General features: G+C 36.6%; 1 protein-coding gene across 3 annotated transcripts in view; it reads left to right on the top strand.

Moving 5' to 3' along the window:
- Window positions 1-347: 347 nt before the first annotated feature.
- Window positions 348-14,964, top strand: part of LOC145292903 (DNA damage-regulated autophagy modulator protein 2-like) — a 166,163-nt gene continuing 151,546 nt past the window's right edge. For all 3 annotated transcript variants that reach the window (XM_080139042.1, XM_080139041.1, XM_080139043.1), the window contains exon 1: window positions 348-652. The gene's annotated coding sequence lies outside the window, so the exon portion shown is untranslated. The remainder of the gene's footprint in view (window positions 653-14,964) is intronic.

The following is a 14,964-nucleotide window of genomic DNA, read 5'->3' as shown; positions in this document are numbered from 1 at the left end:
TCTCCATCAAACGCTACACACCTCCTCCTCTTTTGTGTGTGTGTGTGTGTGTGTGTGTGTGTGTGTGTGTGTGTGTGTGTGTCTCTCTCTCTCTCTCTCTTTCTCCTGAAGGCTTCGACAAACCCTCCTTATCTTGGAAGAGTAGTAGCATTTCTAATTCGAAACCCACTAAGCAGGCATTACCAACCAATTACTACTACTATTACTACGACTACTTACGCTACCCTTTCTCTCTCTCACGTCTGTTTTCTTTCTTTCTTTTTTCATTATTTCGTTTCTTCTACTACGCCTCTACCGTTATAAGCCCTCCAAGGCTGAGAGAAAGAGAGAGAGAGAGAGAGAGAGAGAGAGAGAGAGAGAGAGAGAGAGAGAGAGAGAGACGCTACGCACACACATCCGGGCCGGCACACATACACATACGCACGTTGTTTTAAAGAGAACCTCGTTTTACAAAATGGAAGCGAGCAGAATTGCCTGGAGATAGTTTAAGAGAAACAGAAAGACAAGAGGACAGAAAAATAGAAGAAAAAAAAAAAAAAAAAAAAGAAAGGGGGTCGCGAGTGTTTCCCGGGTTTTGGTGATGGCCCATACGACGATATCGCAAGCGGGATTATTTACCTCTGTTTTTTGGACTTTCTCTTTTAACTTACAGGTCAGTTCAATTACTTATTTACTTTTAGACGATTCCATGTTTGTTTTGTTTGTATTTTTTGATATTGTAAATGAACACGTTCAAAAAATGAAATTCTACTTTTTAGGCGATTACGTATAGACACCATAAAACCTTTGCCAAAATAAGAAAAAAAAAAAAACACCCAAACAAACAAAACAAAACAAAAGGAAAACAAACAAGCTGCAACAAACACTTATTTTAGAATTTAAAGCGGGGAATCAGTTTCACGTCTAAATATAACGCAAAATGATCCCTCATTTCTGGGTCATTTTAGCGTTTTAGGACAGTTAAGCAACTTTTTGTTTTTGCGTTTATGTGATATAAATTCTGTGTTTTTTGTGAAAGTGGGGTGGGGGTGTACTTTGGGGGGGGGGAAGATTACATGTGGTTTTAAAAACCTGCAAGTCAAACTTAGGAGTAGTAGTTAAAAATGTAGTTAAATCTCTAAAAGGTTAGAATGATCAGGAAATGGGGGATCATTTTATGCTAAATTTATGTACGAAACTGATCCTCCACTATAAATTCTAAAATAATTGTTGGTCTTTATTTAGAATTTAACCAAATTAAAAAAGAAAGACAATACAGAAAATATTTACCTCCCTGTCAGAAAACGGAAATGTCATATTCCAAAAATTACGTAAATTATTTGTAAACAGTTTAAAGCGATTTGTGAAATCGGTAGCATTACAAGGTGATCTCGTAAGTTTTAATTATTGTGGACTCATCTGCCTTTGTATTTTTTCCAGATGGCGACGCTGGACAGTCCCTTTTTGCTTACTCACAAAATTTGATTTTTTCCAAGTTAAAATAAAACTACGTGATTAAGTTACGTAGTTTTTGGAATATGATATCTTCAATTCGTAACGAGTACGTACATCTTGAAGAAATTTTGGTAAATTTTTACTTACTTTCCACCTTAACAATCATCTTTAAAATGACGACTTTTAAAAGTGTTCGGGTATGCTGAAAACGAATATTGCATTTAAATTTGTCGCAAACAAGTAGTTTTCCGGATATTAAGCAATGTAATTTCTTATGTTATCTCTGGTAGCCATTTTTGCACACGCGCATATTTTTTAAGTAAAAATTTGTACTTTTGCATTTATGAACCCGCGATTTCTACGAAGTTACTCGGCTTTGCCCGGCAGATAACGGGAATAACGGAAACTGCCGGGCGAACTTTATCACAAAAAACACAAATTGTAACAACCTCTCCCCTCCCCATGTTAAGAATGGCGGCGAATACATTGGAAAAAATATCTTAATATCCAGAAAACTACTTGTCGTCGTCGTCGTCGACCGTTTCCGGTTTGTCCCGTCATCTGTCGAGCGCATCCGAGTAACTTTGTGGAAATCGCGGGTTCATAAAATTTACCGAGTTTTTATGCATTTTCTGTATTTTTTTTTATTTATTTATTATTATTAAGTTGAATTCTAAATAAGAACTTAATTGTATTCATTTTGTTTTCCTTTTTTACTTAAAGTTTTTCAGCGTATTCAATTATGATCGGTTAAATAAAAGTAGAATATAATTTTTATTGAGGTAGGCGGGGGGGGGGGCGTAATTTAGCTGAGGGTGTTAATCTACAATTTCATTATTTACCTTTTAGAATATTCCATGTCTGTTTTTCTCCTTTAATTCTTGACTTTCTGTGGCAAAAAAAAAAAAAGTGGCAAAAATACTATTTATTTTTCGTTAGTAGCAAAAGTAGAAACCACTGCAGTCAAATTAAACGGGTAATCAGTAGGGCTATGACAACAGCATATTCTGTTAATTTTTTTTGGACTTTCGAATATATATCCGACACAGTTTAACACAGTTAATCAACCGAGAACCACATCAGTCACTCTATATAAACATATATAACAGTATATAAAACATCTACGGATACACACACGAGAGTAAAAACAATGAAAAGAATATGTTGTTGTCATAGCCCTAGTAATCAGCGTTAACGAGGGAGGAAGCAGCTCCCCTAAACGGGCACTGTGAAAGGTACAAATATAGCTGAGAATAGACGGATCAACATTTCCCGGTAGGGATGCTTCAGTCAATCAGCAAAACCACCTTACCCCGAACCAGGCACCCAACCAGGCTCAAGCTATCTCCTTTCCTATATCATATTTCTCTTGGTATGTATGCTCCACGTTTACTCGGAAACTACTGGGTCGATCTGGCAGAAATTTTATATGGACCTTTGTTATGAGGTGCACCAGCGAACTAAGTATAATAGTATATCCATTTGATGCACAGTTGAAGATCGATAGGAATAAATCACTACAATACCATTTTTACTCTAGAATTTTGGCATAAAGCACTCATTCTAAGTCGCCGAAAACGATAAGTTTTACCCATTTATAACGGACTAAAAACGTCAAGTCTCTTAATATTTCTCGGTACCAGGACTTCTGCTTGGGCCTCTGGGGACGTATAATTATGGAGTTGGTTCGGGGAACCACCAAATACCAATGATTCAAGGACAATGATAATGTCCGGAGGATATACTTCTCAGAACTTAGTCGGACTATATCACACACCGATTAAAAAAAAAAAATCCTCTTAGGGGCAATGTGACACAAGGTTGTTAAACAAGTGTATATAACCAGCTTCCTCGAGGGAGCAGTCGGCAGTCCTGGTTGCGTGCAAAAATTGCGGAGAATGGATGCGCGTCGGCATTTCTCGGTAAGAGCGCTTCAGGCCACTGGTAATTAACACCTCCGTTCCGAAGAGTATGCAATGCCTTATACTATATGCATTCTAGGACCAAGACGAAATCTACTGACATTCTACGTTGGCCAGACCCTATAAATATGAAAATATTGCCAAGACGAACTTGGAATAATTTTATAGAATTAGTCTCCAATCTGTGTGTGTGTGTGTGTGTGTGTGTGTGTATAAGTAAGGAATAAATAAATAAAAATAATAAATTAATTAATCTAACCACTAACGTAAAGTCCGGGAGACACCAACCGTCACTTTGGGTTAATGAAGTGATTTTATAAAATTACCAGCTTCAATTGTCATGACAACTGGTTAGAAGAAAAGTATTTTCATGTTACTTTCCTATCCTTTGTCAGAGAAAGAGGAATCCTCATGAACTAAGGCAATTTTTAATTTTGTCCCAATTTAGAGTTCGCTTGCCCCTTTGGGAAGTGCACATAAATATGGACAACTAGCCAGAACTAGACGAACCGTAATATTCTATTTTGCCTAAAGTATTTGATTATAGCCAGAAATGGACGTTCACAGGGTATATTAGTTCGAAACAGATACATAGAGAACATTGCCAGGGACGCTGCGAGGAAGGTGGGCTCTCTCTACCGTGCTAGAAAGTTACTAACACCTGAAAGTATGCTGATTGCTGTACCTGTATAAGACCACCATTCGCCCATGTATCGAGTATTATCATCACATTTGGGTTGGTGCATTACTAGTCTCTCGCTCTTGGACATTATTCAAAAGAGAGTCGTCAATCTGATAGGTCCTGAACTGTCATCTAGGCTTCAGCCTCTGTCCCACCGACGAAATGTTGCATCCCTCTGCTTGTTCTACAAGTATTTTAATGGTGGATGCTCTGATGAACTACAAGCCCTTGTACTACCTCGACGTAAATACCCCCGACAAACCTGACAAGCAGTAAAATACCACCCCTTCACAGTAGAGATCCCTAGATGTAAGAAAGCCTTCTAGTCTAATAGTTTCTTCGCCAGAACTGCTAGACTTTGGAACTTCTTTTACTGGTTCCTGCTTTACCAACTACTGACACGTAGAAGTTCAAGTGTAACGTAAATAGACATTTTGCTGCCCAACTCCCTACATAGTATCCCTGCAACTTATGCCCCCGATAGTAACCCCTACATCAAAGTGGCACTGTGTCTTGTTTAGGGTGAAAATGGAATAATAAAAGTTCTCTTTCAAATATCAAAGACTACGAAGTAAACATTGTTTCCGGTCATTTTCCAACCCCGTTCTTATAGATTGAAAAAAAAAAAAAAAAAAAGTAGTAGACACCCAAACTATTTCAGTCTTTATGGGGTCGGTTCTGAGTATTGAAGAATTTCGAGTCAATCCCGGAAAAGGTTGAGGCAGTTTACGATCCAAAAGCCGTGAAAAAAAAATATAAAAACAAAAAAACAGCGAACTACACCGTTTGGTGCGAAAAACAAAACAAAACTAAACGTAACTTTTTTTTGGCAATTTTTGGACTGATTCGGAATTCTCCGTCGATATTCAGAATTGATTCCATAAGTACTGAATTTTTTTTTTTTGTATACCCATTCCTTACCAGTCGTCTTTTTTTTTTTTTTTTTGTTTTTTTTTTGTTTTTTGCCCGTAACTCCCACCCCATAAAAAAAAACGGAATTTTAAACGGCGTCACTATTGTATCATTGAACCAAAGCAACGCTGTTTCAGTTCGACACTCCAATAAGAAAATGAAGGAAACAAAAACAAAAACAAAAAATGCCGATTAAAATGAAATCACTCCATACAAAAACCTCGACATGATCTCCTCCACCCTACCCTCTTTGCGCTTTTGTGTTTCTTTCTTTCTTGCGTGCGAAAGTTGGTGAATTTTGCTTTTTAATTGTTTCATTCTTAAAAAAGAGAATTTAAACGGGCACGTTGCGGATATTTGTTTTACTACAGGCAAAGTTTTTTTTCTTTTCACTATGCACGAATCTGCAGGTGTCTGCTCTGTCTGTGTGTCTGTCGCTCTCTTTTATCTCTCCTCGTTTTCACCACCACCACCACCACCACCATCATCATCAAAGTAAGCGATTAAAATAAATAATAAACGTTACTATTGGCGACATAAATTATTTTCAAATGTTGGAAAATTAGCCAAAAACAATTTTTGGTTTTTACCTACTTATTTGTAATATAGCGTGAAAAATAATATACGTTATAAGCATTTTCAGTCCCGTAATTATTGGTTGTGAGTAAAGTAACAAGTGGTCCTATAATTTACTTCCTGTCAACAAACAAAATGTTTACACCTTCTTTGATTCGCAAGCAATACTTACGGAACGTTAAATGTTTATATAACTTATATTCAATAATTTTTAAACGTATGCATAAATCAAAATAGTTTTGACTAATTTCCCAACTATATTTGCATTTCCAAGTGATCGGTGACATTTATTGGGTGTTTCTACTCGTAATTGTTTGATTTTCGATTTTTTAGCAATTATCAAGGGTCATCGTACACTGTTTATGGCAGCCATTTTTTTTTGTTTCATTCTAACGAGACAGAATGGACACAATTTAGAACTAAAAGTTTTAGTTCTAAGAGAGTCTAAAACTCTTAAAAATAAAAGTTAAAACACAATTATTCTTATCTCTATTTGAGCCTAGATCTAAACGCAAATTCCATGAACAAAGTTTCTTTCTTAGAACTTTCCGCATGTGGAACACTGTTCCACTGGACTGCTTCCCGGCCGATTACAATATGGTAGCCTTTAAGTCCAATGTAAACAAGTTCTTGTTGAGCCGTCCCCTTAAATAATCCAAATTCTACCCAATCTACGCCAATAACGATTACCAAATTACCACCTTACATTCATTAACTCTTATCCTCGAGTGGCCTTCGGACCTTGCTAATTTGTAACTACCTTATAAAGAAAATCTTATCTTTGGTAACACTTGTTATATATTTGTTTTTTACACTCTTATTATTCTGTTAACTACAGCTAAAAGTACTCGTTTGTATTAATTTAGAGTACTCCCTTTGTGGAGTGGGGTTGGATATCTCCACATAAAAAAATTTGAACTCGTATCTAACTTTCCTCTTGTGGGATGCAGGTAAATAGTGTGCAACAGTGTAGTATAGTTAACAACGCAAGAAGATCGAGGGAAACAAATATACAATAGCTTCTACCAAACGCAAGACAATTTAATTTTCAAGAGATGGTAGTGATTGTAAGATTTATTATCGATGAATTTGTTATCACTTTTACCTAGCGAAACACTAGTATATTCCAACATGGCCATCGATTCCTTTTGGGAAGGTGGTCGCTAATTTCAGGCTCTAAATAATGATAATGAATAAAAGCTTACTCTACTCCGACTAGCACTCACCGCCGGCGCCGGACTTAGGCTTATGGTTCGACTACCCTATCCAGTAATCCTGCAATTAGCAAAAACGTGTTATTTTGGAAACTCCGCCTTCTCTCTCGCCTCTTTCCTACGTGTTATCGTGAATTCTGATGCCACACATCCGTTAATTTGTTTATATCTTGACGCTGATCAAGAGACTACAAACTAAGCAGGTTATAAGGCCCCTGACCGACTTTACTTAGAAAAGGACAGATTTTGGGTGACACCGGTTTAACCTTCACCAAGGCACGTTCGAACGGTTTTCGCGAGCAAGAGTGCGTTTTTATATATTTAATAAACGATATATATATATATATATATATATATATATATATATATATATATATATTGTTGCCCACATAACCCCCGAAGTTAAGCAATGATGAGGCTGGCCAATACCAGATGGGTGACCATTTCGAGAATGCTAGGTGTGGTATGTGTTGAAAAATTCCTGCATCTTCTATCACGGTTGGGCCGCCATGGTTGAATAAAGAAAAATTGCTGAAAGAAATTTTCGTATTTTTAGCAAAATACGCAGTTATTTATTTATTTTTTTTTCTTTTTGGTATCAATTCTTCAAAGCATTTCCTATTTAATGGCATATTAGCAATATTAGGCTCACTAAAAAAAAATTATTCATTTATTTTCCGAAGATTGAACAGTAGTGTTTTTCACAAAATAATGAAAATATTTTGTTTTCTTTCTTGCTTTTTTCTTTTTTTTGCTAATCTGAAATATAATAATTATTAATATATTCAACGAATTTCACACTTCAAAACACAGAAGATAAAAAATAAAACACATTCAAAATTCGGATTTTCAACCTTAAAATCTGATACGTGCGCAGTTTTTTTTGCTTTATCTACAAACCTCACCCTCCCCACAATACAATATATTTTGCTCAATTTCAGCTAATTATTTTAAGCATATTTGTACCCACAAATAAAGAAAGGAGTGTAGGCAATATATATATATATATATATATATATATATATATATATATATATCGATTATGAAAAAAAGTACGTCATTATGAAGTTCATTCTTCACTTGATAATCGATGAAAATTTCGTATTGATTGGATAATTATGATTTTTGGTAGAATTTTAAAGAGATTCCGTTAAAAATACCCACGTCCTCCTTTCGTTTTGGCCGTGCCTACATATTACAAGATACTCATATGGCGAACTCTCTACTTGCCGTCATGACAGAGGGCACCGAAGAAAAGATATAAAGACGCCCTGAAGAAGTCCCTCAGTGACTGCCACATCGACCACCTCCAGTGGTCTGCTCTCGCTGCTGATCGTGATACCTGGCGACGTACTGTCCATCAGGCTGTCGCCTCCTTTAAGATCTCTCACATAGAGATTCTGCGGGAGAAGCGCTGCAGGAGGAAAATTCGGGAAGCCTCTCTACCACCTATAGCAATGGCCAACGACTCTTTATCTGAGAGTACATCTTTCAAACTCCTTGGCCTAACGTTCACAGGAAACATGAGTTGGAACAATTACATTGAAGGCATTGCCAGGGCCGTTGCAAGAAAGGTGGGCTCCCTCTACCGTGCTAGACAACTACTAACACCCGAAAGTATCCTGTACCTCTATAAGGCCACCATTCGCCCATGTATGGAGTATTGCTGTCACATCTGGGCTGGTGCATCTGCTACTAGTCTCTCGCTCCTTGACAAGGTTCAAAAGAGAGTCGCAAACCTGATAGGCCCTGAACTGGCATCTAAGTTTCAGCCTCTGTCCCATCAACGAAATGTTGCATCCCTCTGCCTTTTCTACAAGTATTTTAGTGGTGAATGCTCTGACGAACTGCAATCACTTGTGCCCCCACGACGTGAGCACCCTCGACAAACCCGACAGGCTGCTACATCCCGCCCCACACTGTAGAGATCCCTACATGTAAAAGATCTTTTTACTCCAATAGTTTCTTCCCCAGAACCGCTAGACTCTGGAATTCCATTCCAGATCCCTGCTTCCCCAACAGTACTGACGTGCAGAAGTTCAAGTGTAACGTAAACGGACATCTTGCTGCCCAAATCCCTACATAGTACGACAGTATTTGCCCCTGATAGTAGCCCCCTACACCAAAGTGACAATTTGCCTTGTTTGGGATGAAAATGTAAAAAAAAAAAAAAAAAAAAAAAAAGCCTCAGCAGCCACACCTTACGTGGCTTTTGACTGCAGCCGCTGTGGCTACACCTGCTTGTTCCGAATCGGGCTCGTCAGCCACAAGCGTGTCTGCAATTGACATGGACAACCCCCTTCATAGACTCTTCGTTTGCGAAATATTGCCAAGAAGACATATTACACATACTATTTCCCCACAGTGTTTTTGTAAATGTTCCGAATACTTAGTGCTACACTGCATGTTAAGGTGTTTACATATGCCCGAGTGGATGTATTTGCACAAATTTATTTTTACAGCTTGATATCAAATGGTTCAAATTTTTGGAGTGCTATTATAAATCAGTATTGATGAGCAAAGATCGTCAGGATTAACTGGCTACGTTGTTCCAGCATTTTTCCCTATCGTAGACCTTCTGCAGAATATCCAACCATCACTGGTTCTTTATTTTTACATACTGCGTTGGAATGCATTCCTGGAAACCCGTTGTAAAGATTCGTGGTCTTCTACAGATTCACCGAGATATTGTTGGTACATTTTTTTTCTCTTCCAAAAGATGCTGACAGGTCCACGATGAAGAATCAACCTTGTGTCACATCCAGCATTTTATGGGAAGAATGGTAAATACTGCCTCACAAACAGTGATTGGTATTATATTGTCATGATTAATTTTCCGGGTGTGAGCATGTACAGTGTCTATACCTTGCCCAAGAATGACCTGGAACGGTGCAAGGCAGGGGCATGCATCTGCCTGACGTATTATAATAGCCACTTATCTGAATACATACAGCACCTAGTATTCCCAAACTGCCACCTATTTGGTATTGTCATGCTCAACGTAGCTTAACTGGTGATATAATGAGAGACGGTATGTCAACATGATGCCGTATGATATACCTGTTAGCACCCTGAGATCCTGGAGGATCAAACTTGTTATACAAGGGGTAAATGGAAATCCTCAGTCGTAGTAAATGCAATACATCTAGAAAAGGGAGGAAATTTATGCCCTCTGCATATAAACCATTCGCAACAAAATAATCTTCTATCCACAACCACTGTCAACAATTTTTACTTTCTCCCTTTGTCCCTTAAACTAAACGCAAATTCTAACAGCAAGGTTTCTTTCCTAGAATTACTCATCTTATGGTGTTTCTGAATTTGGAGATGAGGATTGGTTATTAGTATCATTTCGACCGAAAAATATAACTGCGGATTACTTAGGACCTCTATCCAGTCATGGCTGACGAAACAAGAGCCCGCTACTCCCATGTAGTAAATAAAGGGTTCTGTTCGAAGTTCTGTTCTAATTCCAGAGTTCGATAGAAACATTCCCGAGTTCGACAAAATAGACCTAAAGAAAGTCTGAGGTTACACCGACCAAAACTGTGAAAATTAAGACGAGGACAATAGTCCGATAATCCAAATAATACGAACTATCCATCTGTTAAACAAAATATCGCAGAGCTGCTTTCCCAACTGACTACGACAATGTTGTTTTCAAATCTAATTTGAACATCTACCCGAGATTTTTTATCTTTGTCCCCTCTCCCAAATCAAGAGAGATTATACCATTCTTGTAATGACCTGGTCCCTGTTGATTGCAGTGTAATGTTTTTCCTGTAGAGTTTTAGTATATCCACCCTCCCAGGCTTTGCCTTCTCTCTTTGACAAGGTCTTAGTTTATTGCTAATCGGCTGAGGCGCCCTTACCGAGGAATGCTGACGAGAGTACCTAGGCAATTTTATTTTGCAGGTCAGAGTACCCCTCCTCGGGGACGCTGACTTCTCAATCCCACTTTCCGACCCTACTGTCACAATTCTTGCAGTGGGGAAAAAAACTAAATACCTCCAATATAAACATTTTTTTTTGGGGGGGGGGTTGATCCAAATTTCCACCATAATTACAAATCATCATGGGGTTGTCTTAACGCCCTTTGATACTCACAAACGCTTCTCCTCAAGTGGCCTTTAGGCCTTCATAAGTGGTGACTTTTAGCCAATTTATATATTAATACCGTAGTACGTTTGCCGTACGTATGTATCACAGTTTCCAGATGAATTATTCGATCGGGAGATCCTATTTATTAAAAAGGATAAATGATCACATACTAGGAACATTAAATTAGTATATAGACACGTTGATTTAATGTTCGTAGCATGTTATCACCTTCTATACTCCTTTTTAATAAATAGGATCTCCCGATCACCGAAGACGCAATGTAAAAATAAATAAATAAAATAAAAAAAGTCGTTTAACTAAAATATACCTTCTTGATCTTCTGGCTAATATCAAAGAGTGTTCTATCTAAAGATAGTATAATGATATCGTGGGCGTTCCGATCGCCCCGGGTGTCCATACAATGGAAATATGTCACAGTCTCCTATACGGATATTAGAGATACGTAATAACACAAACCGTAATAACCAAATATATTCTAACACTAGATAAACCAGATTACTTAGATAAATGCTTTTATAGTTTTATCAAAGCGGCTACAATAATATCGCGGATTTCCATTCAAGCTGAACGTCCACAGAATGCCCAGCAGCAATATATTACATATTAAAAATGCCGCTGTGGAATTTCCACAGGTCCCGCTAGTATACAGTATTGTATTGTGCGATAGTAATGCGTTTTTGAAAATAGATACAAAAACGGACAGTCATAGATATTTATTCCGTTTGTGTTTTGTATTTATATACATTCGTTTTACACCCATTTGTTCTGTATCCTAGAATTACACGCTTATTATTTTGCAAATAAACCGGAAATTGTACTAACCGGAAGTCGTCGCAACAATTAAGTATAATTGACAAATTGGGTTAATTGTTCTAATTAATTTTGTACAGTTTACTACTCCATATTGGACATTGTTGCATTTGTACGACTCGTGTTTTTCAGACAGATATTTACATGATAGAGGAAAGACAGATATGTCTTCTCTCTGTTGTCGCTCAGATGGTTGATAAGCAACGATCGCAGGTTCGAGTTCTGTCAGCGATTTTTTTTTTCGATTCAAAATTAGCAGAATTCTGATTTCCGAATTCGAAAGACATTATGCAAATATTTGCATTTAGCTATATATTCTCGTTTTGGTGATTTTTTAAAAATTATATTTATTTTTATTTATTTATTTTTAATCACAGTTAAAATTAGCATTTCAAGCAAAAACAATTCGATATACATAATATCATGCTGAAATAAGTATCCCCACACACACACACAAGTAATAATTGAGTAGAAGATCGCATAGAATTTTTTTTATTAAAAATAAACATCGATTTTATCGCATTTTTCTGACCCGCCATTGATAAGAGCGGAAGAACCGAAAATTGCCGCAAAGTACGGAAGATAATTTTTTATTTTTTTACTCATGGTCGCTCCTAACAAGGGATATTGCCACGTGAACGTAAGGGGGCACTATTTGAGACTATGTCTAGGAAAGATTAACAAGATGTTGGTTCACATTACATTTAAACTTCTGCATATCGGTATAGTCAGGAATACAGGTAACAGGAAGGGAATTCCAAAGTCTAGCTGTTCTAGGAAAGAAACTATCAGAGTAGAAAGCGTTCTGGCATTTAGGGATCTCGAGTGAAGGGGTGTGATTTTGTTGCTAAACGAGTTTGTCGGGCATATGTACGTTGAGGGACACAAGTGCAACGAGTTTATCAGAGCATATTCCATTAAAATATTTGTGATACAGAGATGCAACATTGCGGCGATAGGACAGGGTTTGGAGCTTAGTTGACAAAGTGGAACCTATTAGATTGAAGACTCTTTTTTAGACCCTATCTAAGAGGGAGAGACTAATGATAGATGTACCAGCCCAGATGTAGCAACAATACCCCATGCATGGGCGAATGGTAGCCTTGTAGAGGTATCGGATACTCAGGTGTGAGTATGCTTCTAGCACGATAGAGGGACCCACATTCTTTGCAATAGCGTTCGCAATTAAGCAAATAAAAACGAATGACGTAATACTGCAATTCACAACAAAATTGACTTTTACTTTAATTTTTTATTCAATAATTAATTTTTTCGGTGAAGATGCTTATTTTAGCATAACAAGTAAGCACATCAAATTGTTTTTATTTGAAATTGTCAATTGTGACTAATATTTTAGAAACGCCGTTGCTTTTTTTAAATTTATTTAATAATTTAATTCGGTGTTTTGAATTTAATAATTTGGTATTTTATCCTGTAAACATAATTTACTATTTATATTATTTATATCGCAAGGAGGGGCTAATTTAACGATTTGTAAATTGATGTAAGAACTAATGTTCAATGGAGGCAACAAGGCTTCACTTTTGTGCAATAAAAAAGAGATGCAAATGTGAAAGTTTGAAATGAAATAGTTGCTCTATAATATTTATTTAGGCATAATTAACTTCATATTGCAAAGAGATGCTAATTTTAAAATCCCCCTATTGACATTATGTAACTTGACCGTTACACTTTAACAGTGTCGTTACATTTCGACCACTGTTAAACATTTGCTAAAATAATCAATAGAAGCATATTTTACTGCATAACTTGGTTTAATAATTAAAACCAATATCTTTAGTGCTACGATTACTATAACTATTTTAGCTATGTTTTATTTATTTATTGTTTATATTTATCGTGCAGTTATAAATAAGTGTTGATGTTGTCTCTAATGTTAGAAGTTATTGCTTCCGCGGATATATATATTTTTTACTGATTGGTTTTAGGAAATCCTTCATGCCAATCTTTACTTACTATTTGAGAAGGGGGTAGTTCATTGCTAATCACATGAAGTGCCCCTACGAGGAATACCGACACGATTCCTCAGACATTTTTGTAGGCCAGGGTATGCTAATTTAGTACATTGGCTTTACAAACCCTCAGATGATCTTGTGTCTAATATCAAATGAGAGAAATCAACCGCGATAAGCGATTTTCATGCACAGACACCAATTTTCACAGATGAATTAGGTATTCTGGTATAATTTTAGGAAAATGGGAAATGGACCTTAGCTTTACTTTTGGCAGTATTGTAACTCGTTTCTATTATGTTGTTTTTTAGTCTCCAAGTTCTATGAGCGATGATTTTCATTAAGGTATAATAATTGCTGCTTTCTAGGTCAAAATCTGTCAATATTCACATTAGGCGTATTATTATTATTATTATTATTATTATTATTATTATTATTATTATTTTTATTTTTTTTATTTATTTTTTTTTTTCATTTTTAGCTCCTTACATCAAGTAACCTCATACCTTGTCTGGAGCGATTTCCATTAAAAAGTCAGAGTTGTCTATATTAACGCCATTGGGAATATCAGATGCTGTATGTAAGGGAATGTCGACACCTTCTTACAAGAACCGCAAAAACTTAGCGTCATCACCCCTTCACTGTATATACATGCGACTAGGGACAGCTTGTGAATTTGATATTCCCATAAAACTTCCTCCTTGGAAGGAAGCCAGTTCAATCTGCCTAGAGTGAACATTACTTCAGGTCGGATTGTATTCAAAATTTTCATCTTCACTTTTCATGTGTGCCATTTTTTTTTCTATTAAACTACTCATACCATTTTCACCTGTGCCATTTTTCCGGTGTATTTTTTTTTTCTAAATCTGTTGATTTATTGGTTTTGCTTAGACTGACCATTTTAAATCAATGAATATTTATAATTTTATCATTTATACCAGCAATATGAAATTGAGTTTAAAAATAAATAAAAAATACTTTTGAGAATCAGAAATTCTGCTAAAATTTTTCTAATTCTCGATATCGATTTCAATAAATTGCCCCAACACCACCGAAAATACACCGTCCGATTTCTCTTTTTTCCCTTCTCACACTATTTCTCGCTGTCTCTGTCTACTCCCTGTCTGTATGTCTGTCTGTCTCTCTGTCTGTCTGTCTCTCTCTCTCTCTCATCAATCTCTCTTCCCTCTTTCTTCTCCATTTCATCTATTTAAAATGGCCGAAGCCGACATATTGGATTGTGGCCATTTTGGATGCTCGTATGGACGCAATTTTGCAAGAAAATCCTACAAAAGGATTTCTAAAATTTTTGCGGGGTG

Source organism: Euprymna scolopes, chromosome 14, assembly GCF_053919585.1.
Source record: "Euprymna scolopes isolate OS-2025 chromosome 14, ASM5391958v1, whole genome shotgun sequence".
NCBI lineage: Eukaryota > Metazoa > Mollusca > Cephalopoda > Sepiida > Sepiolidae > Euprymna > Euprymna scolopes.
Note: the sequence above shows the minus strand (reverse complement) of the source record. Positions and strands in the feature narration are given on the sequence as shown.